The sequence below is a fragment of the Triturus cristatus genome, chromosome 5_2 (genome assembly GCF_964204655.1).
Source record: "Triturus cristatus chromosome 5_2, aTriCri1.1, whole genome shotgun sequence".
Lineage (NCBI taxonomy): Eukaryota > Metazoa > Chordata > Amphibia > Caudata > Salamandridae > Triturus > Triturus cristatus.
The window spans coordinates 877,127,148-877,152,587 of record NC_140588.1 but is presented as its reverse complement, the minus strand read 5'-3'; positions in this window follow the sequence as shown (position 1 = coordinate 877,152,587).

Here is a 25,440-nt window from a genome sequence, read left to right as displayed (position 1 = left end):
GGTAAGGGAACTGCACACAATCGACATATTTCACGACTTCACTTTAGTGTCAATACCTAACTCATTTAATGAAAGCATAAGCAATGACTGGCTTCTAATGCTACTAAAACTTCACAACATGACATGTTTTAAAACAGTTATCTATCAGCAAATACACAATGTTACCAAACACTTCTCTCACAGTGGTTCCCAAATGTATACAGACTCACAGTGTGATTCTAGACAAGCACCACTATCCCAAGGAGTTTACCAAAACTCATTCACTACAGTGCAAGTGGTAAGGGAACTGCACACAATCTACATATTTCACGACTGCACTTTAGTGTCAATGACTGACTCATTTAATCAACGCATGACTGGCTTCTAATACTACTAAAACTTGACAACATGACAGGATTTAAAATAGTTATCTGTCAGCAAATAAACAATGTTACCATATGCTTCTCTCACATTGGTTCCCAAATGCACACAGACTCACAGTGTGATTCTAGACAACAACCACTATCCCTACGAGTTTACCAAACCTTATTTACTACTATGGAAGTGGTAAGAGAACTGCAAACAATGTGCATATTTCAAAAGTGCACTTTTGTATCATTGCCTGACTCATTAAATCAACGCATAAGCAACCACTGGCTTCTCATGCTACTAAAACTTGACAACATGACAGGTTTTAAAAGAGTTATCTGTCAGCAAATACAACATATTACTAAATGCTTCTCTCACAGTGGTTCCCAAATGCACACAGGCTCTCTGTGTGATTCTAGACAAACAACACTATCCCTTGCATTATACCAAAACACATTTCTACATCTACAAGGAGTACTACATTTTACTGCAGAAACATAACTCATTTCACAAATTCATAAACAATGACTGGTTTCTAATTCTACCAAAATGTAAAAACTGCATAGTTATCTGTCTAAAAACACATGAAAAAAACAAATCCTTATCACAAAATGGTTTCTACATGCACACACACTGTCAATAACATTGTAGAGAAAAAAAGTACTCCCTACACTTTAGCAGAAGAAATACATTAGTCTGATTAAAATAAAAATAGTCTACATACATCCCCTCACAATTAAATAACTCACCTTTCAAGTTGTTTTGTAGATTAAGAAGTATATCAGTCACGCACACCAGATTTCTTATACAGAATCTCTGCACTGTGCACCTGTCAGCAGAACCAAAGAATGGCAAAGTTTCCCTCTCATTTTCCACACATATACATGCAAACATCAAATCACATTCCTTCCCACATAAATTCAAAAGCTAACACACATTTCTATTGGTTAAACATTTCAACCCTTTCCAAATGACATAAACCTCAACCCTTCCCCCAATCTGCCTTCTGCCCATTACCATAGAAACAGGTCATGAAACGCTGTACTGAGCACACGGGTCACAAGTTCAGCACACACAATGTTGCTAATTAAAACAGCAAGTGTGCTTGACTTCTCAACATATCAGCTTATCATATATAATGTTCCTTACAATCAGTTTTTTTTCACCAATAAGGATCATGCGTTTAAAAAACAGAAATATGCACCCTACCTTTCAGTGTAGAAGGTTGTCAAACAACCAATGATTTCTTGTCTTTTTTCAAAATTGCATCTTAGCCACCATTTTAGAAACATCTTACTTTCCAAACTGCCATTTCATTTACAGAGACCATCTGAGTGCATCCATACCTCCTTACAAGATGCTTACAGTGGGGATTGTGGGATACAGCTACATTTTCTGGAGCCAATGGTATGCAGAAAACAAAGGCATTCACAAAGACCTAGGTTTGCCAAATGTAGACATTAAATGGATTGGACAGAGAGGGTTAAAGTGGCACCAATTGATGCCATTGGTGAAATCCTTCATGCAAATCCAACACCCTGACCTCATAATAGTGCACTGTGGTGGCAATGACCTAGGCACTTTGACTGGGGTAGGTCTGGAAATGCTTATGAAGGACACCTTTGTAGAACTGATTTCACTTTTCCCTAAAACTGCCTTTGTGTACTCTAACATATGCCAAAGGCAGAAATGGAACTGGTCCGATCATTTTTGTCCACAGATTGAGAAAGCTAGGAAACATGTTAATAAATCTGTTTCTGCTTTTCTCCGAGACTACAGAATGGGGTCCATTTACAATAACAATCTGCGCTTTCATATGCAAGAAATGTATATGAGAGATGGAGTACACTTTACTGATGAAGGAAACAGAGTCTTCCTCAACACCTTTAGACTCTGTATAGGTACTTACTTATAAGTACCAAAAACTCTCAATGAACACAACGGCTCTTTTTAGAGCCACTCAAGAACAAAACACATAAGCTTAATCTTTATCTCCCAACAATTTAATTTTTTTTCCCTTGGTTCCGCGAACCCACCGCGAGAGGATCCGTGCATCCAACGCGATAGGATGCGCGCACCATGTGCGCATTTCACCGTTTTTTTTTTTAACAAAAGGGGGGCCCCAGGGGATCCTTCTGGGACCCCCTAAGCACCTCTAGAGGGTCAGAGTATTTCCACTCTGCCCCCCTTTATATGTTTTACACACTTATTCCCCTTGCTTCTTCCGAGGCAGATAATGGCCACCAACAGTTCCTGGTTTCGAATGTAGAGAGGCACTCAACAGCCAATTAGCATTCAGCGCGCGATCGGGAGGGTGCGCGCTCGGTTCGAGGAGGGTGCGCTTACGGTGCAGGTATGGTCCGCGGATCCTCTGCGGCCATAGATATCACAAACTTTTTTACCCTAATTTTCTCATGAACTACTGAACAGATTCACACCATATATGCAAAAGGCACGAGTCCGAACTGCGGACTACCTCTTTGCCAAATTTGGTGTCATTCCGTTCAGTGGTTCGGGCTGTAGCTGCGACAACAGATCCTATGGGAAATTGCATGGGGAAAAACGCGTTTTGTGACCCCCCTTTTTTCTTGGCCCCCGCTTGACGGATCACCGCAAAACTTTCAGGGTAGGAGCGGAGCGGAGCGGAGCTGGCCAAAAGTTAGGAAAATTTCGCGAGGATTTGTCAACCGGCACCATCGTTATTCCAAATAGAATGTTGCAGATTTCCTATGGAAAATAGGTCCTAACTATAACTATCTACCGCCAGTAGATAATATATACACATATACATATATATTGAGAGAGTCTTGTAGTATTTAATTTGAGATCAGAGGAATTCTAATGTTGTAGGAGTCAATATTATGTTTATAATGATTTAGATTTGTTTTAGGAAGCTGTGCACCTGTTGCGAGGCATCGTGCTAGGTACGTGACTCCAGAGTGGGTTTTGTAGCACTAAATTATATATATAAAGACTTCCAATTTTTATTTTAAGGGTAGAGAAAAAGTGTCATACTACAAAAGTAGTGTATGTCTTGAAAAAAGGTTAAACTGTGTTTGACATTTTTGGTGTAGATACAACACCACTACTTATATTCGCAGCACTTATTTCCGGTGTTCCTTTTGTTATGTGATTCAAGCGTTTACATTATGCTGGAACAGTATTAAAAGATATATAAATATACATATATATGTGGAGTGTAAAACTATAATTTAAATACATAGATTCACTTATTCAGTATAGAAATTAGTATAATTGCAGTTTAAAGCAATTGACAATGCTATTTTTATACAGTTTACGAAGTTGCTCTTCCAAAGTGATTGAGTCGCGTAACGTATGCAATACCTATCTGACACTCAAAAAAACAAAAAACTATTTAAATATTTGTGTGATGCTTAAAATAAGATACACCTCTTAGCTTCATATTTTGGGTGTGGTTTTAAATTACAGAGTTCACTAAAGGGAGACACCAGACTGAATTTGGCTTAGTGTTTTTTGAGGAAATTTCGAATTTGAAAAAATGGCATCTGTTGAAGAAAGCTTGGAAGAGGAGGAGCAAAGTCTTCTGCAAGAAGAAGAAGAACAAAGAAAGAAAAGACCTGAAAGTATTGTCTGGAAGTTTTTCCAAATTCCAGAGGGTGAAAAGAAGGTAAAGGCATGAAAGGTCACATGCAATTTATGCAAAATGATCCTGACACGAAGGTCTGAAAATAAATACAGCTGCGGTATCATCTAGTATGTACAAGCATTTGAAGACCATCCATGGACCTTGTCTGGCATGTGCAGAGATGACAAGATTAAAGAAGCTGCAAGCAACTACTGGTGATTGTGCTGGAACATCTACTGCTATTCCATTCCCTCAAGTTGCAACAACAATTGCTGAGTTTGCCCAAATTAGCATCTATGGTCCTAACTGCAACAGTTCTTTGAGTGTTGGTGAACAATGCGTAGCTACATTCATAAACATTATTAATGGACATAGCTGCTAAATTATTTTGAATTGTGAAGCACCATTATTGTTTTGGGGTCTCAGTTTTTTAAAAGGACTTTTTTTTAATGATTTGAAGTTAACAAAAACCCACAAAAAATGCAAATGTTTAAGAAAAGCCTCAAAAATAGAAAATGTATAAAAAAGAAAAATGAACACAGTCCTTGTTAGTACCACCAAATACACTTTAGGAAAGATATTATTGATGTTGAATGTTCGTTTGCAAAATTGTGAATATATGTGATTTGATGAGTGCATGAGTAGTGCTGGGGTGATTGTATAACTGCATGGGTAGTTCCTGGGTGATTGGATGAGTGTATGAGTATGAGTAGTGTATGAGTAGTGCCTGGGTGATTGGATGAGTGCATGGGTAGTGCCTGGGTATTTGGATGAGTGCATGGGCAGTACCTGAGTGATTGGATGAGTACATGGGTAGTGCCTGGGTGAATGGATCAGTGCATGAGTAGTGCCCAAGTGATTTGATGAGTGCCTGAGTAATGCCTGGGTGTTTGGATGAGTGCATGGGTAGTGCCTGGATAAATGGATGAGTGCATGGGTAGTGCCTGGGTAATTGCATGAGTGCATGGGTAATGCATGGGTGATTGGATGAGTGCATGGGTACTGCCTGGGTGATTGGATGAGTGTTTGGGTACTGCCTGTATGATTGCCTGTTTGCATGGGTACTGCCTCAGTGATTGCATGAGTAGTGCCTGGGTGATAGGATGACTGCATAGGTAGTGCATGGGTAACTGGATGAGTGGATGGGTATTGCCTGTGTGATTGGATGAGTGTATGGGTAGTGCCTGGGTAAATGGATGAGTTCATGGGCAGTGCCTTGGTGATTGCAGGAGTGCACGGGTAATGCCTCGGTGACTGGATGAGTACATAGGTAGTACCTGGGTGATTGGATGAGTGCATGGGTTGTGCCTGGGTGATTGAATGACTAGATGGGTAGTACATGGGTAATTGAATGAGTGCATAAGCAGTGATTGAGTGATTGGTTGATTGCATGGGTAGTGCCTGGGTTATTAGATAAATGCATGGGTGATTTGATACATGTAAAGTTGATTATCTGCAGCAACTCTGGAAAAAAAGAAACCGAGAAAAATACACTACTTTTTCTCCAACACTTTAATAAAACATAGTAATTGAACACATAGTAATTTTTCTCAACTTTCATACTTCTTCACCTTAAACAGTAGTCTGCATGAAGCATCACCATGGAACAATGGGGAAAAAACAAACAATGGATTGTAAAAAACAAAAACAAAGGTGCACAGAACATCTTTACAAATAAGTGATACGATGAATTGCACTCACTACAACTTTCTGGTTTGTGGCTTTCTCAAAAGTTACTACCATAATGTATACAACTATATATTTATATATAAAATGTTTTCTGATATTCTTATATCTGGTACAAAATGCTAAACAATTATGAAGCAGTGTTTAAATTTGTAGACTCTTTCGTGAACATTATCCCTGCCAGGCCAAATGATGTGTAAAATGGTGAGGATCTATGTTGACAAAACTGTTACGTAGTAGTATAGTATATTGAAGCTGTAGTTGGAGTAACAATAGAGGTCCGCTTTTTCTCCTTTGAAGACCCTTATAAGTTGCAAGTAAAGACTGGTGTTACTGAGGTATATACATTCTCTTCTGGACAATATGGCAACTGTATTGTGGAATATTTTTAAAGGACATCACCCTCAATACGCCAAATGATCTCCTTAGAACTTTAGTTCAAGAAACAAGAGGTAAGAATACCGCAGTTGCTATCATTGCAATGTGTCCATCCAAACTCACTCTTTAAATAGACAGTGTAGTGTCCAGAAGTTATATTAGGCCCTGCTTGAAACATTATAGCTAGTGCTGATATTGATATTTGACTTGTTTTAAAGTTTGTAGTTTCAGATTCAAACTTAGATCCATCTGTTCTACATCATTGCAACATGATTATAAGTATTTCCCACTTTTTTGTATTTGCAACAAAGACATCATGTCTGATCTACAATTTGAGCAGGGCATATTTTGATTTGCTGTTTTCATCAATTGTCAAAAAACACTGTTTTGCAATCTTGTAGTGTTAAGTGTAGGAATCGATCAGCATTTATTTCAGGAGTAGATATAAATGAACAATCTTCACATTAATGGTCCCATTTGTAATTTAGTCCAGATAAGTCATCAATATTTATTGCTTCTTCTCCTAAAACTCCAGGAATGACCATTATAAATTATTGTGCATCGTGCTGCATGTTAAGAGTAAATATTACTGATCCACTATGCTTATCCAAAAGATTACGAATTTCTGAAGCAGATTGTATTATAATTCGGTCACTCACTAAACGTTAAAGTAAATGGTACAGTGTAGAACAGAACCTTTTTTCACTGTTTTGTTTAATTTCTTTAACAAGACATGGTAAATGAAAAAATACATTGAGAATCACGTTTGCATAGCAGTTGGTATCCAACAATAGGTTTCTCAATCTTAGTTTTTTTATTTTTAGCTTGTTGTACATTGTGCTTCTTTCCTTCATTTTATTTCACTTCAGTTGAGTGTTTTGTATGTTTCCGTTTTGGGCATATCATTCATTTCTCATAAATAGGATATTGTTCTAAGTGTGGAGTATACATTCTTCTTAATCAATTATAGTATTTTACACAACTTCCATCAGCACTAATATTTTTAGGGCAAAATCTATCAAATAGGAACCGGAAAATGTTTTTACTTGACACAAAGCAACATATGCCATTCCTTCTTTAAACACATTGTTACCGATGTTCACAATAGCTTGTCTACTTAAACCTTGGGATTTGTGTGCAGTTAAAATGTATGCTAGGGACACTGGTAACTGCTTTTGTCGGACATACAAGTCTTTTACAAGCAAAATAACTTACAACACATTGTCCAATTTGCTTTAAGCTATCAATCTGATCAGATGTAACAACCAAGAATTCTATCTGATTCCTGTTTGGAAAATTAACTAAATCAATTACTTTTCCCATAGCACCATTCACTAACCCTTCGTCTACATTTAAATTACATCACACAATAACTCTACAGTTTTTACACAATCGTAAACAGTTTTCTAAACCTGCTGCCTTTAATACAGGTTCTCCAAAGAATCCAATTTTGCTTATAGTCTTTCATTTAGTAGAATTGTTACTCTCTGGTGTTCCATTTTATCGACAGCTTTAATTTCCAAGATTTGCTGGTTTCTAAATTTAGTAGTTCATCATTCAAATTTGAGCAATCTTGCAGTATAGACATTTAACAAACTATGCACTTGTCTTCTACAATGAAATTATACATGACTTTAGGTAGTGTGTTTTGAGACGTATGCAGTTTTTTGATTAGTCACCTTTCTAAAGCTTGTTTACCTTCTTTTGTCAAAAATCCTAATATTATGTCCTTTAGAATCTCTCCATATAGCATGTCAGATGGTTGTTGCACATTCTTCACTAGTTCCTTATATTGAAAGTGTAATCAAATATTTAAATTTCCAATGCTTACCAATGAGTTTTTTGTTTCATTATGAAGACATGTCTTTTAAACATGTTGTCCTTTAACTGAAGTAAGTTGCAATAAGTCCCTAAACACAATTAAATGCTTTCCACCAAACAGTACATCCTGTTCTGTTTTTGAAACCTCATACGTTCTCAACTGTACAAAGGTACGCATTAGGTTTGAGACCATGCCCACCTCATTGATAATTAAAAGTTTCAGTTTTTTTAGGACTCTTGAGACTTTGTGACAAGCTTCACCAGATAACATCTGGTATTGTAGTTTGTTATCATGTTCCACAGGTAGCATAAGTAGCCGATTTAAAAGTAATCCCTTTGATGTTGTGTGCAGCTAATCCAGTAGGTGCAGGTACTACACATGATACATTTGATTCTGTAGTCCTGTGTAAATAACTGGTGAGAAATTTAATAGGGAAACCTTTTCCTGTTCCAGCTTGACCACTGATGTATAATAGAATAGGAATAAATGATGTGCACTGGCATTCTTGTTTCATGCATGAAGCCATGTTGTATTTTCTTTTTTACCTCATCAAAGATTTCTTTCTGTTCACTGTTTAGTTGTCCTTCAAAATTTTAAATAGCCATAGTTTCTTGTCTTGCTTGTTCCATTGCAGTTTCCACTTCATTCATTCCTATTGCTGCTTCATTCTCAATAATTGGTTGCCCAAGTGGATCTTGACTAAATGGGCCTGAAATTTGACTACTTTGTGAACTACGTCTTGCTATTGCTGCTTCAATAGGTATTCTTGTTCAATCTCATCATTTAACATTTTCAAATACAGAGGAAAGACTGAACACTGAATACTTTCTTTTATAGCATTAAAAGAACCTTTGTGTGAATCTTAATCTGCATACAACTCTCTTTCATCACGCCAAGGTTTGAACAGTTGTAGAAGTCCCAAATAGAATTTGTTTTTACTTTTCTGGAGCTTGACAACTGAGTTTTGGATGATTGATTAGATTTCCTTTTGAATGTTTGATCAAACATACATCACATGCAACTACTGCATTTTTGTCTTTTACTATGTTTTCTGTTACATTCTTTTTAAACCTGTAATGTTGAAGTACTTAATAAAGGAACATATTTTTCATATGTCGACTTCTTCAAGGATAGTATGTATCCAACATATTTGTTTTGACAATAACAGTACTTTCTGGTGAAAACTCTGCTAAGTGTTAGATTTCTGGTAAAGATTTCAATACTCTGTTTCATGTGGTTGCAAGCATAGGCTGACACAAATGATTCCTCTTGACTTTGAAAATAAACTGACTGAACTTCACTGATCTGAACACTCATAGGATCCTACCTCTCTATGAGAAAACATCTTTGAACTAAAGCTGTGCAATGCCTTGCTCAGACTCTTCTCTGCAGAAATCTTGCCCCACATCTATTTCCTCTCCGATTCCTCTGATTTTGTACTGTATGATGTTACATACCGTGCAACAGCAATGGTATTGTCAGCAATGAACTGTATATCCATGTTTGCATTCCACATTTTCAATATGACTGGATTATAATCATTAATATAATTTTAGGCTTCTGTTCTTTTTAAGTTATACATGTTTTTTGGTGATTGTGAGTGCATGTCTTACTGCTGACAAGAAGCTTTTTACTTTGAGATCACAGGTTGTAGAAATCCAGAATGACATTTGTATTAAATTTACCTTTAGCTTGGCTCATTATGACCGCAATATTTTCCACTTATGTGGCTTTAAAACTGAAAACTTGTTGTCTCAAGGAGTTTCCTCTACCGTCTTTTGGAATAGCACATGTTACATACTGTTCTATAAAATTTAGGACAGCCTCATCACTATCTATCCCAAATGTTGGTGCATCCTTTATCCATAAGAGCATGTGTAAATGAGGTGCACCTCTGGCTTGGTACTCCTTTTGCCAAAAGAAATCCTTTACTTCTCCTAGTGGTGGATTTATTTTGTTACAGATGAACGACATCATAGTTTCAAACCCGTGGTAAAAATACCTGCAAACATTTGCAAGAACCAAAGAGCAAAGTTCACCTGGTGTCTTTAATTCGATATTCTTGATTAGGCCTGAGCCAAAATTCCGTTCCATTCGCGGAAATTGCAATAATTTGGCATTTTCTCGTTCTGCGGAAAGCGCGAAAATGTCAACATTTCCGCAATCCGCAGCTTAGTAATAATTTGTTTCTTGCTCGCACTGTAAAAAAATATATTCTTGGGTCTGCGCGATCGCCTTACCTGAATCCCCGCGCTCGCTGACAAGTTTTCCCGACCCGGTCGCGTTCTCCACGAGATATTGGATTGTTGGTAGCCATTTTGCGCTGTCTCGCAACAGTTCGCGCTCGCATTATTGTCACTTGTCGCGCGATCATGTCATTTGTCGCGCGATCACGTCATTCTTCTCACGATCATGCACCGCGCGAGTATGAGAAGATTGAGATCTCGAACACGTCATTCTCCACCGCAAGCCACAGAGTGAGGACGCGGGCACGTCTAATCGAACGGGAAAAGGAGAAAGAGACCCCAAACACGTCATATCCAACGCGACAGGCAGCGAGAGAACACGATCAAGTCATTTTGGACACGCCATCGACATCCGGCGGAAGTAATGTGAAGCTCGAGAACTCGAACATGTAAAATTTTCAATTTGGAGAAGAATATCAGCTCTAGCAGCATGAAACCTTCTGCAAATGATGATTTTGTATGAAAACAACTCCTCAGATTGACATTTGGCTGTCCTTTTTTGTGCAAGGAGTCCTTTTTTTAAAAAGGTGGGGAGAGGGAGGAAGTGACACAGAATCTCCAACTTCCTGTTCCTGTCCAGCAGGCTCCTCCCAGTGCTTTGTCCATCTCCTGCTCATTCTTCCTTTGGATTTTGAGCTGGAAAGATCACTCTTTTTGTCTGCTGCATCATTGCAATTGGATTTGAGGATTTTTTGATTTGGATATTTTAACAAGTAAGTGGTTGTTGTGTCTGTTTGATTGTGGGCATTGCAGTTGTTGTAACTACAATTTATTTTTGGTAACTATCATCATTCCTTTTTTTTAAATGTTGTGGGTAGTAGTACTCAGTAGTAGGCCCGAGCTAGTCATGGGCATGGCCTCATGGGTGTGTGCATGATGAAGCAACTGTTCCTTTGGTGTTTATTAATGTATTTCATTTTCAACCATCATTTAGGGCATGGATGGCATTGGATTGAGTTGGGGAAGTGTGTTTTCTTGGGGTGCGCTTTCTGATGTTGTTGGGCCTGGCCATGTGGCTGATGGCCATTTTGAAGCCTAGGCCTGCAAGCTCGCCTGGCCTTGTCTGCCAACAGGCCTGCTTTTTCATCCACTAGGATCAGAGCAGGTAGCCACTGCTTTATTAATTAAGTGTTTTCTGTGGGTCTGTTGAATTTAGACATCATTTAGGGCATGGATGGCATTAGATTGAGTTGGGGAAGTGTGTTGTTTTGGGGTGGGCTTTCTGATGTTGTTGGGCCTGGCCATGTGGCTGGTGGCCATTTTGAAGCCTAGGCCGGCAAGCTTGCCTGGCCTTGTCTGCCAACAGGCCTGCTTTCATCCACTAGGATCAGAGCAGGTAGACACAGATTTATTAATCAAGTGTTTTCTGTGTGGTCTGTTGAATTTAGACATCATTTATGGCATGGATGGCATTAGATTGAGTTGGGGAAGTGTGTTTTTTTGGGGTGGGCTTTCTGATGTTGTTGGGCCTGGCTATGTGGCTGGTGGCCATTTTGAAGCCTAGGCCTGCAAGCTTGCCTGGCCTTGTCTGCCAACAGGCCTACTTTTAAATCCACTAGGATCAGAGCAGGTAGCCACATCTCTATTAATCAAGTGTTTTCTGTGTGGTATGTTGAATTTAGACATCATTTAGGGCATGGATGGCATTGGATTGAGTTGGGGAAGTGTGTTTTTTTGGGGTGGGCTTTCTGATGTTGTTGGGCCTGGCCATGTGGCTGGTTGACATTTTGAAGCCTAGACCTGCAAGCTTGCCTGGCCTTGTCTGCCAACAGGCCTGCTTTCATCCACTAGGATCAGAGCAGGTAGCCACAGCTTTATTAATCAAGTGTTTTCTGTGTGGTCTGTTGAATTTAGACATCATTTATGGCATAGATGGCATTAGATTGAGTTGGGGAAGTGTGTTTTTTTTGGGGTGGGCTTTCTGATGTTGTTGGGCCTGGCCATGTGGCTGGTGGCCATTTTGAAGCCCAGGCCTGCAAGCTTGCCTGGCCTGTCTGCCAACAGGCCTGCTTTTTTCTCCACTAGGATCAGAGCAGGTAGCCACAGCTTTATTAATCAAGTGTTTTCTGTGTGGTCTGTTGAATTTAGACATCATTTAGGGCATGGGTGGCATTGGATTGAGTTGGGGAAGTATGTTTTTTTAGGGGTGGGGTTTCTGATGTTGTTAGGTCTGGCCATGTGGCTGGTTGACATTTTGAAGCCTAGACCTGCAAGCTTGCCTGGCCTTGTCTGCCAACAGGCCTGCTTTCATCCACTAGGATCAGAGCAGGTAGCCACAGCTTTATTAATCAAGTGTTTTCTGTGTGGTCTGTTGAATTTAGACATCATTTATGGCATAGATGGCATTAGATTGAGTTGGGGAAGTGTGTTTTTTTTGGGGTGGGCTTTCTGATGTTGTTGGGCCTGGCCATGTGGCTGGTGGCCATTTTGAAGCCCAGGCCTGCAAGCTTGCCTGGCCTGTCTGCCAACAGGCCTGCTTTTTTCTCCACTAGGATCAGAGCAGGTAGCCACAGCTTTATTAATCAAGTGTTTTCTGTGTGGTCTGTTGAATTTAGACATCATTTAGGGCATGGGTGGCATTGGATTGAGTTGGGGAAGTATGTTTTTTTAGGGGTGGGGTTTCTGATGTTGTTAGGTCTGGCCATGTGGCAGATGGCCATTTTGAAGCCTAGACCTGCAAGCTTGCCTGGCCTTGTCTGCCAACAAGCCTGCTTTCATCCACTAGGATCAGAGCAGGTAGTCACTGCTTCATTAATCAAGTGTTTTCTGTGTGGTCTGTTGAATTTAGACATCATTTAGAGCATGGTTGGCATTGGATTGAGTTGGGGAAGTGTGTTTTTTTTGGGTTGCCTTTCTGTTGGTTGTCTTAAAGACATGCTTTTGTTGTATGTGTCTGGTGTGTTGGTGTGCAATGCATGCACCCTGCAGACCTATTTGGGGCCTGTGAATGTTCGTATTTCCATTTTGTTGCATTAAAAAGGCAGAGCAGTGTGCTTTGGCATGCATCCTTTACCTGGCTTTTATAGGCCTTTTGTCAGCTCCTGGTGTTTCCCAGGCCCCCTGCTTGTTTGTGATTTGTGAGTGTCCATGTGGCTGTCGGCCTTTTTATGTGTTTGAACTGGGAGTTATTAGTGTCCTGCTTTTGTCATAGGCCTGCACGGTTTTCTAATTGGCTATTTGGCTTACTGCTTCCATCCATCCACCCCCTTTGCCAGCAGCAGCTCCATGGATGCTGATATGCTCAAATAATGTAATGGCAAATAGGGTCCACCCCACTTCCATTACATTTTTATTTTGGTGGTTATTATTAACTTTCCTATCCTTCCTGAGAGTGTAGTGTGTGACTGTACACAGTAGTATAACATAGCCCTTGTGAAAAAAAAGTCATAAATGGCTAGACTATATCTTTTGTTTGCACTAGTACAGTACTAAGTAACTGAACCACAACAACAAATGCAACATTTCACCGATGTTCTTCTCCTGGCTTATTTGCTTTTAGGTGCACAAAAAACAGAGGAGGAGGTGTCATCAGCATCACCCGGCTACCTGTTGTACTGCCAGCCAGACAGAAGTCCTGCTGCGCTTCACGTCCACGTGTGACCAGAACTTGTTTTGCATCTGCATCCTGCCTAACGTCTGAAGAAGATGGCCCCAAAGAAAGGTACCAGGTCCAGTACCAAGAAAGTTGCCGGTGAGAAGAAGGAACAGAAAAAGGAAGTGCCATTAACCACGACTGGTAGTGTGCCGGCCAATGTTTTTTTTGGCACCCAAAAAGTTACGCCTGCAGAAGCGTTGTCCGGGAACCAAGCTGGGAGCATCACAGCGGTCCAACCCCACCAACCTAGGCCCAAGGGCTTTAGTGTCGCAGAGGTAGCCAGTCTACTAACGAGCAGCGATGTTGAAGAAATGTCATTACCGCAAAGTAGTACACAATCAAATTTAACACAGGCGCAATCTCTGCAGATAAGTGTGCAGCCGCAACAAGAACAGCAGCAGCCGCAACAAGAACAGCAGTAGCCGCAACAAGAACAGCTCGGATCCAGTTCAGAAATGTATGCAAGGACACAGAAGAATAGAGGAAGGCATCACATTTTATTTAACATCATAAAATGGAGTAGCTTCCGTTTCTATCATTTTGCATTTCAAGAGTATACATTATATACAGTGCTCACACATACATAAGTGAGGGTGCGTGAAGTGAAGTGAAGTGTTTAGTGACAATAAAAACTTTGCATCGCATTGAAAACAGATCAAAAGTACCCAGATGGTTTAGACAGTTTGAGGGAACTTTGAAATTGTATTCGACGGTGTTTTGATCTTAGTAATTCAAGATCATCAGGACAATGTAAAGTGCGAGCACGTAAGATCAAATCCCAGAGTGAGACGCGCTGGCAGCAGTCCGTAGCGTGCTGCCAGCGCGTCTCACTCCGGGATTTGATCATTCCGGAATAATCACTCTTCCAACATCACCGGGACTGTTGACTCTTCCTACATGTCCCTACGTCACAACGGGCCCTTATCTCCCGTTCAGGATCCCTCGGCCAACTAAGTCTGGCTCTTCGGACCTTACCCTTGCTAATATTCACGTAATCTTACGTGCTCGCACTTTACATTGTCCTGATGATGATCTTGAATTACTAAGATCGAAACGCCGTCGACTACAATTTCAAAGTTCCCTCAAACTGTCTAAATCATCTGGGTTCTTTTGATCTGTTTTTTTCAATGCGATGCAAAGTTTTTATTGTCACTAAACACTTCACTTCACGCACCCTCACTTATGTATGTGTGAGCACTGTATATAATGTATACTCTTGAAATGCAAAAATGACAGAAACGGAAGCTAATCCATTTTATGATGTTAAATAAAATGTGATGCCTTCCTCTATTCTTCTGTGTCCTTGCATACATTTCTGAACTGGATCCGACAGGGTTCAATATATCAATGAATGTAATTGAATTATTCTTAAACTTAACAATTGTAGCCTTGCTACCTGAGGATCCTTTACCTCACCAGACCACTGTCTTTCTGAACTAATTACTTACCCCAGGTCACAAACATGTGGGGTCCCCTTATTTTTCAAACGCAACAAGAACAGCAGCAGCCGCAACAAGAACAGCAGCGGCCGCAACAAGAACAGCAGCGGCTGCAACAAGAACAGCAGTGGCCACAACAGCCCACCATAGTAGTTGTTGCTCCTGACGTAGGGGCATTTCAGGAAATCGAGCTTCCTGCAGACAAAGTGGAGCATAGTCAAACCACTGTTTCAGAAGATCTATTGTCTTCCAGACCACCAGCAAGGAAAAGGAGGCTTAGTCCATCATCTTCTTCTTCAAGCCCCGCTTCTGATGATCGTGATGCTACTTGGCTCCCACCAGCTCAGTCTGAGAGTGATATACGCCACAAGACAATGCTTCTGAAAAGGAAGGACCCAGAAAAACTTAGAGTAATGGAGGTAGATGTAGAAGAGGGGGGTGATGATGTTGATGAAGACGAGCCAGTCATCACGCACATTACTCCCGCCCCAAAGGGATTGGAGACCAACATTCTCACCCTATCCAGAAAGGCTGCTACTGAGCGGGATGTAGCACGGATATCACCAACACAGGTTACACCACCACTACCTCCAGCTGCCATATTTTCCAAGGCCCGGCAGGGACCTACATCCAGCTCAACCATCTCAGTAGGTAGTGGTAGTAAAAGTCACAGTCTAGGTGCACAGAGTCACATTTCAAGCACACTCTCCAGTTCATCTGGTATTGAAAGTGGCACATCCAGCAGTGCCAGAAAGTTCTCCTCCCAAGTTTGGGACTTCTTTTCTGTTAGCGCCAAGGAGGAGAACGTTGCTATATGCTCAATTTGTCAGCAAGGTGTTCGGCGTGGTAAGCTTGGTACAAACTATGGTACCGGAGGACAAGCAAGTCATCTCAGAATACACCACACTATCGTGTGGGAGGATCACCTACTTCAGTTAAAAGAAAGTAGAAAAACTCAACCCATTGAAGTTGGTCAGGAAGAATCAGGGAGCGATATTATTGCGGTGGAAGGTGAAGAAGAGGGAGGCATTTCCAGCCCTGTCCCCAGTAGTGCAGTGGTAACGCCCACATCCTCCTCAGTAACATCAGAGTGGCACCGCAGTAAGAACCATATTCTGAGTCAAGCTGAGACACCAAGGTGACCGAGTACCACAATGAGACAATCTGTGTCGTTGAGCCTTAGTGGGTTAATGAAAAAAGCACCACAAAGGAAAGTAATCCAGCCTACCATTGAGGGCATGTTTAGGTTGGAGGGGCAGTTCCAACGCAACCACCCAACGGCACGGTTGTACAATGCGAAGCTGGCTAAAATGTTAGCGCTGGACCTTCTTCCTTTTTCATTTGTGGAAGGGGTGGGTTTCCTTGAATTTGTGTCTGCCATCTGCCCTAAATGGAAGGTTCCCAGCCGGTCCTATTTCGCAAGAATTTCTGTTCCGGCACTACATCATGATGTGATGGAATTGGTTGGACAAGCTTTGCAGCAGAGTGCTGTTCACAATATCCACCTGACAACAGACATGTGGACCAGTTGCCAAGCCACAGATTACATGTGCATCACTGCACACTGGATCTCTTTTGTGGGGGTTAGAGATAAGCTATCTGCACGAGGTGCTGTTGACACAGCTGCGATTTTTGAAGGTACTCGGAAACATGCAACTGTAGCCATGTTCGCCATGGAGAAATCTCATACGGCTGAAAACATTTTACACAAGTTTTGCAGCAAGGTTTTGGAATGGCTGCGGCCAAGAGGGCTTGGTATTGGTTTTGTTGCCACAGACAATGGCAGTAATGTACTTAAGGCCATGGAACTTGGCTCCTATTTCAGGGTTCCGTGTTTGGCACACTGCATAAACATTATAGTTCAAGACTTTCTGAAAAAAAGAACCCATAGTCAGCAATTTACTGACCATCTGCCAAAGAATATGCACTCATTTCAGCCATTCTTTTAAAGCTCGGAAGCAGCTGAGGATCATCCAACGTGAACATAGGATGCCAGTCAAGGCACTCATCCAGGAGGTGGCAACACGTTGGAACTCAACGTATTACATGCTTGATCGTCTGTATGAGCAGTACAGGTCACTCCATGAATATGTCTGGAAAAGAAGAGGGGATGCTACTGTTAAAGGCATGAACCTTGAGATGGAGCAATGGAGCCTAATTAAATGCCTGACTGAGATGCTTTGCCTTTTTGAGGTATTCACATGTGAAGTCAACAAGGAGGACTGTACAATGGGCCAAGCTATCCCATTATTGCAAATGCTAGGAGCATCAGCTGAATAATGTGTCTGAATCATTCAAAGGTGTAGAGGACAAAAGGCAAGCCCATGACTTGGTGGAGAGCTTATCCCGGCGCTTAGCTGAAAATGTAAGGATACAAAATAAAATGTTGTCACAAGAACATTACATTTGTGCCACAATTCTGGATCCACGTGCAAAATTTGGACTGAAGACATTCTTTGCTTTTACCGAGATTGATGTTGCCCACTACAAAACTTGTATAGCTGAAGCAGCCAGTAAGTTGGAAAACGAACGGCTGCTAATTAAAAGCCCGCAAGATCAACCCACAAGAAGTACTGCAGCAGGCCATGCAGGATCAAGTGCAACTTCGTCGGCTGAGGGCAGTGCATTTGGATCACAACACTCACCATCACTATCGACCACAGAAACAATAACTGGATCATTAGGCCGAGTACAATCATTACACTATTAGTATGTAAAGTTAGGCATTAATAAGCAGAGTGCTGATGCACAGAGAAAAGAGCACAAAAGCTTACCAGCAGCAACCCTGAACATTGAGCAGATGGTCCAGGCCTATCTGGACGACCCAACAGAGGTGTACATTGATCAAAACCCATTGCAGTATTGGTATAGGAAAAGGTCTGAATGGCCACAGCTCAGCAGGCTGGCGATGAGCTATCTGGCTTGCCTTGTCGCAAGGATCTCTTCCGAACGTTTTTTCAGTGCTGCTGGTTCCATTGTAACATTGAGAAGGACCAGTATCTCGCCCAAAAACGTGGAGAGGTTAACAATGATCAAAATGAATCAGCACTACATACCACCGAATTACACAATACATGAAGCAATGGAGGAAGATGAAGACAGCGGCTCAGGTGACGGAAGTAGTGTGTCACATGATGATTATTACCTACTACTGGCTGACCCCCCAGAGTTTGAGGACGAGCTATACTTCCCTGACAATTAGGCTTGCACTTACTGTCTTCCTCCCTTTTTTCCCACCTTTATTTGTGTGTCTGTCGTTCCGGTTACAAACTTGTGAATCACAACAAATCCATTACCACCGTCTTCTACTCTTCTTATGTAATATACAATTTTCAGGTGTCTGCAATTTGACAGTACAGTCCTCCGAATCCAGCTCCTCCGCTTCATCATACTGAATCTCCCGTCCAAATCCATTGCCCTCATGAATGATGATTGGATGATGGTAAAATACTACAAGAACAAATTCAAACTTTCCTAGTCCTGCCAAAAGAAGTGCAGCATGAATCAAATGACTACTATAGCTATCCTCCTTTCAGAGCCGAGAGAGACTGGCCATTAACTGAAAATAAGATGGAACAGGTAATGATTGATGCCATGCATTGGACGCAGAGTCGCAAACTGAATGATTTTGTTGTGTTTGTTGTGCATGAATTTATGTAATTGTGCACTGCCACTAATCAACTTTCTACAGAACACACTAAACTTAACTCAAGGTGAATTCAATTTTCCCCTTCTTGCAAATAAGAAATTTGTACTTCTCCTGCAGCTTGGTGATACATTGCTTTTAATTCAATACAGGAAGGGGACTCACTCAATTTGCGCATTGAGTATGATTGACACAACAGCACCGTCCATCATGATGATGGCGAAATAGACGGCCCATTAACTTAAGATGAGAAGGAACAGGTAATGACAATTAATGGCATGCATTGGACACCTGACTCTGAGCGATTGGTCTTTGTGTTTTCGTTGTTTGTTTGTTGTGCACAAAGTGAAGTCAAAGTGTACTAGTAATCTATCTTTCTGTACACACTAAAAACTGACTCAAGTCAATAATATTTCTACTCTTGTTGTGTAAGAACAATTTTACTTCTACTGCAGGCCGATCTTCACACTCAGTCAGTAAAAGTATCGGAGATGATGATGAAGTCAGGAGGACGTTTCATGAGTGGCATAAACTTAAAAGCCTAAAGGTAAACACGTCAACAACAACCACAGCAGACCCAAATGTCTGTGTAGAAGTGGAATAGAGTGTAGCGGTGGGATGACTGCGGTGCATTGATTTACTAACTTAAACTGTAAAATGCTATGTTTAGAATGGATAATGTGCTTTGCCTTTGTCCAACTCTTTAAAAAAAAAAAAAGTACTCTAAAGTCTTAACGTAGGATGTGCTACTGCTAAGCACTGTGGGCCTTCTCTCTCCTGTTATTGTTGAAGGTCAATGCTGGAAACAGACTAGAGTAGAGATGATGCATACATGCCACCTCGGAAAGTGTTCTTGTTGCACTACACCATAACTTGTGCATTTGTTTCAACTTTGTTTCTCAATATCCCCTTTGGTTTTCCATCTACAATTACAGGCCGGGCCTTGCCCTATACTTTGGAAAGCATTACAATGCACACTTACCTTATCAATAAATCGACATTTTTTTTCCAGCCGGGCAGTGGGAGTGGCGAGGCGACACAACCAAGATTGAAAGACGAGAGGACCAAGAGGAATGCCGAGATGCAAATCCAGTACACATTTTTTACCAGGATAACACAGTAACAGTATCCACTTTTATCTTCTTTTAAATAATTTGATTAATATTTTGTGTACAATCTTTACAACAGTGTGTTCTTGGAGTTGTTATTATCATCATTAGGTTTGCTCTCTGTTTACGATTCTTCTCTACCAATATTTAAAATTTCTATTTGCTATCTGTAAAAGTATTAAGGCCGGAACAACAGAACAAGAACTAGAAGTGTATGTAATCCGGGTCTCTCATCATCATGCATGCATTTCCTTTATCTCCCTTAACATATGAATATGGTAGTCTTCAATGATTATTGTTTATTTGTCCATGCATACTGTTTTTCTATGTCAAACCTTTCCCAAAAACCCCCTTCCCATCCATTCAACAAACCCTAACTCTCTTCCCCCGGGCTGTGTGACTTATTGTCGAGGAGTGACTAAATTAAATGTACACCAATACTTAATCACACACTTGCTGGGGCGGATGTGGCAAAAGCAACAGTACTTCAATTTCAAGGCAGAGCGATAATCTTCTTCTGCTTGCCCACCCATGAGTAGGATATTTTAGAGGTTATTTTATTTAACAAAGGAACATATACCTCAGCATTAATTGCCGGCATTGATTGGATTTGTTTGTTGTCATTCCTCATATACAACACTAGCTGTTAGGCTGTAGGCCTAGTCAAGTGACTCGACACAACTATAGTTTGTAACTCTGTCTAGTAGGCTATCCCAACCACCATTATGTTTCGTTGTAAAATATTTTAGCATATTATTGTTGCTCGGTAAGTTCTGTACTGTACTTCATTCTACTACTCCTCTAACAGTCTCTCAAAGGCGATTGTTTGTCTCCTTTTCTTTTTTTGCAAATGCTGCCGCCCTGCCAGTGTCTACTACCAGGGGCGGCTGGTGACATTTGAAAGTGGCGGGGCTTAAAATGATTGCAAAGGAAGCAAACGAACGCGAGGGGGGGTCACGCATGTGGGGTAGGGGGGTCACACGGGAGAATAAGCAAATGAATGTGTGAGCAGTCGTGAGGGGGGGTCACGCGCGGGGGGGTTGCACGGGAGAATACTATTAAAATTAAAAGGCAAACTTACCTGACCGCCTCTGCTCCTGGTCCGCGTTGGTGCCTCTGCCCTCTTCAAACTGCAACAGCACGTCAGCACTGCAGTGGCAACCCCTCAGCCAATCCTGGCGCTGCTGCAGCACCAGGATTGGCTGAGGGCACAGCCTACTCCTCGCCCGCCGCCTGCCAATTAGGAGACCGAGGGGCTCCTAATGGGCATGCACAAGTCCGTGAAAACACAAGTGCGCATGACTGGGCACGGGCTAAAAATTAGCTCACCATGCCCACTCATGTGCACTTGTGCTGTAGGGCTGCCTGGTCTGACGATGCATGTAAGTCAACATGACGCCGGACCGCCCACGGTCCGACGTCATGCTGACTGACATGCATTGTTGTCAGTTCTCCCCACCCTTGGCGTCTCTGAACTTAAGTAAACTAAGTTCAGAGACACCGAGGGAGCTGCGGGCGCGGGCGGGTGCGTGGGGGTGGGGGGGGCAACGCCCCAACACCCCAATGGACGCACCGCGCCTGTCTACTATTACTACTATACTACCACCACCACCACCCCAATCATGGCATGTTAGAAAAAGGAAACCATCTTCACCATGCAGCCATTGCTGTGACAAAGTTAAACATAAACATCAAGCACAGGTAAGAGAGAAGTTTGGGGGAGGCAGAATTAATAATGGACATGTTGTCAATGATTTCAATTTCACACACCAGTCCAGATAAAGAATGCATAGACTAGAGGACAGTCTGAAAGTACTAGAAGGACAAGTCAATCAGTGAGGTGTGTCGCATCTATCTGTTTATGTCTTACACAGTCAGCCAATTATTTAAATCAAACACAGGCTATGGGCGGCCATGCACCAGCAAGGAAACAGTGTGATGTAAAACAGTTACTCTACCTACAAAACATTAACAACATTGCATGTAACATAGAAAAATATATTTAATTTACCCTAACAAAAATAAACTAAACCCACAAAAGCTGACCCACCCCCCTCCCTAACCCCAACCAATGTCCATAGGAAAGTCCAGGAGAAAAAGTCTGTAAAGCAAAAACCCAAACCCAACGCTCAAACCAGTTCCCACCCACCCAAACAAGAATTAAAAAAGGGGCAAAACTTGATGATAGGGACTAAGGTGTGGGGCGGGACTCAAGGAGGACACGCATCTGCTCCTCTAAACGGGCGATGCGGCGTCTGAGGGCGCGGCAGCTGCACCCACAGTGGGGGGGCACGAGAGATAGCACTACGGAGGCGGCAGGCAGCCGCCAGACGGTGGCGCCGTACCGCTGGAGGGCGGTGGCTGGGGCCCGGGGCACTGGAGGAGGCTTCAATTGCTGCCGCAGTCTCCTCCCCCTCCTCTGCTAAGACCACCAGCCACCGGTATTCCCGCTGGATTGCCTCCAGCTTCCGGCGCCGTGCCTTGGCGGCCAACTCCTTTCGGTTGAGTTTAGGAGTAGCTGTGTATCAAAAAGAAAAAAACAAGACAATTGTAAAATATACTCTTAGAAAAACAGTAAGACAAGTTAATTATTTATACACATAGTGGCATGGTAGAGTAGCACTATAAAGCACAGTAGAACATAACATTTTAAATCTCGCCCGTCCTTCTTCCTTCCACCCGTCTTTCACTTTTTAGTTGAACAGTGCACCAGGTGCTCTTCGCCATTAAACTTTCAAAGCAGATTTGAAATCAGATAGATGAGGCCATTGGTTACTCAATACTCCCGCTCCTATGCCAATTAAAGGGATTCTAGTCTTCTAGTTCACTCTTCAAACGTTCACAACAAATCATACTTACTTACGACTTCGGATGGCGGGCGGACTTTGTGCGCACGCCATCCTCACGCTAAAAAGGGTGGGGGTCCCGTGGGGACAATTAATTAGGATGAGGCGCCCGGCACAGTGGCGGGCGCATCCTGGTTTTTTTACATTCTGGTTGGCGGTGCCGGAAGCAATGCTAAAAATACATGTTGCGCTGCTTTTCCAAGCACAACATGACAGGCCCCGCACGGAGCCTGTCACGTTTTGGTTTGAAAGGCAGGGGAGGTACCATAGCATAGGTAGGTACCCTCCATGGGGGCCCCCAAGCATACTCTGCAATGTCTGCATGCCTTTCCATGGCGGACGGCAATGCCGCCACGCAAAGGCATTCCAAAATGCAGATTATATGGCTGGCGGTGTGTTCAGAGAGACACCACCGCCATATTGAACCCTTTTCCGCCTGGTCGACATGTGGGGGTCTGACTTTTTTCTACAGGGATGGCGGGAGGTTTGCCCCTGCGGTGTCAGCGGGGCCCTAAGTCTCAACAGTACAGTATACATATACATACAGTACACCCTTGCAGTGAGTGTACTGTCAAGTTCAGCAATAGTTAAGGATTATGAATCTAACTTACCACCGCCCGCCACTGATGTTGCCACTCCCCCTACCGCTCCGTTGGTATCTGCAGCAACTGCCGCATCTTCTACCTCCTTGTCGCCTTCGCTGGCCCCGGCAATGGTGGTCGGTAGAGCGCCTAGAAAACATTACACATTTATTAGGCGTCATATACACCTCCCCCTATTGATCAGTAGCAAGGTTGAAAAATGAGTTAATACTAACATACATCACTAGTACAAATCAGGAAGTAGTAGAGTAGACACTAATAGTTATATACGGTCATTCAAGCCTTTGCTTAGTTAGCCCGAGCCATGCAACCATTTTACCTTTGTCTCTTTTATTTTTGCACATGTGATGTTACCTTGCAGCTTTTTGTATAAGACACATTTGAGCCCACATGACCTGCCTCACACTGCTACTGTCTAGTCTACGCGCTGCGTACAAGCGGTCAACAAAAACATTAACAAGCCACTTTTTTAGGAAGTACTGGTGTACTGTTAGTCCATATTGCTTATCAATAGATGCTACACTTTTTGGCACGGCTGAGAAATGCTTGCAAGTTGCAATATACTACCACGCACCATTTCATTTTTCGCATTACAGATGGAAGTTTCCCTTCTAGGAACCAGAGCTTTGCAGAGCTTCTGAATGATGCAACAACTACCATTACTAGGTTCTTCTAAGGTGAGGGGTCCCTTCACTCACATCTTCATTTATAAATTTATATAAACTAAATTCCTAGGGGATGGTGGTGCTGCCTTCCACCACTGTTCAGTTATCATGATTTAATTCCCAACTGTAAGTAAGTGTAACAATGTTTATTGTTTTAATGTTATTGATTTTCCGGTTGGTGCTGCATTTTATAATAGAACAATGTACAGAGCTTCTCAATTAAAAATAAACATTTTGAACGTACATAGACTTGGTGGTATTTGGTGTGGACTAACTTACACGAGTGAGCAAATTAAAGTAAGGGTGTGCATGTGCATTGCTTCCACGACTGAGAGGTTGGGTGTGTTATGTTCTGGGTTGTGTACTTGTTGGGTATCTTGGGGGGTGGGTTCGGAGACCTAATAGTTATGACAAGACAGTACTATAGTCGAGCAGGGGATTGTGGTGGGTTCTGAATTTCTGATTGAGGTGTGTGAGGAAGGTCCAACCTACCATCACCAACATCCTATTTTCTTGTGCAAAGGTCTATGTATGTGCAAGTTCCCTACAACTGTAGTAGTTTGTCCTATAGGCTATCATATCAAAATAGTAATAAATCTGGTTGGGCTTTTGTTGCTGTGAATTTTCAAAGCCTCAAGATTGACAAAGACTCAAGATCAATAAGACTTGAAGTAGTACAAGAGGACTACCCAAAGGATTGGACTCAATGGCTAGAGCTACTGGTGAATATGAGTTTTATATTACAACCTTTCACATAAAGAGTGGCACTGGCCAACTGGGCATGCTTAGCTACTACAGTACAGACAGACTGATAGTAGTAGTAGTACTGAGAGTCATCATAGCAGAGGCAGGGATAAGATTTTTGAAACCGTACAGATCGAAGGATAATTGTTGGTAAAAAATTAGCATTTGGAAACAAACAATAGTTAGTGAAAAATATGGTGCAGTAAAAGTTATGGAATAAGAAATATTATTAAAAACAAGAAGACTTACTGGTGCCAGCAGAGGAGCCCTCATTGGTGTCCTGGTGGTGCTGTTCGGACTGTTGTCCCGCCGACTCCCCACTCCCTGTCTGTCTGCCCCTGGGTGCTGATGAACAGGAAAGATATAAGAAAGAGACAAACATTGATGGATAGTGTCAAACAAATACACTATTTTTCAACAACGGTCAAAAAACACTTATGTAAACAACAATTGCAATAACTAAATTGACCGATCTCATCTGGTCAACAAGTAGTATCGGGGGATTCGTGGATTGACTACTTAAGTTACTATTTATCAACAGTAATCCAGTCTTCCATTCTGATTCCAGAATACTAAGTTACAAGCAACTAAGCCTAAGTACGACGTACCACCCAACCTAGCCCACCTATTCCAGGCATGCCAATTGTACATTAAGTATGCATTTCCACTTCTTTTATTCCTCAACAATGCATATAGTCAAATGGAGG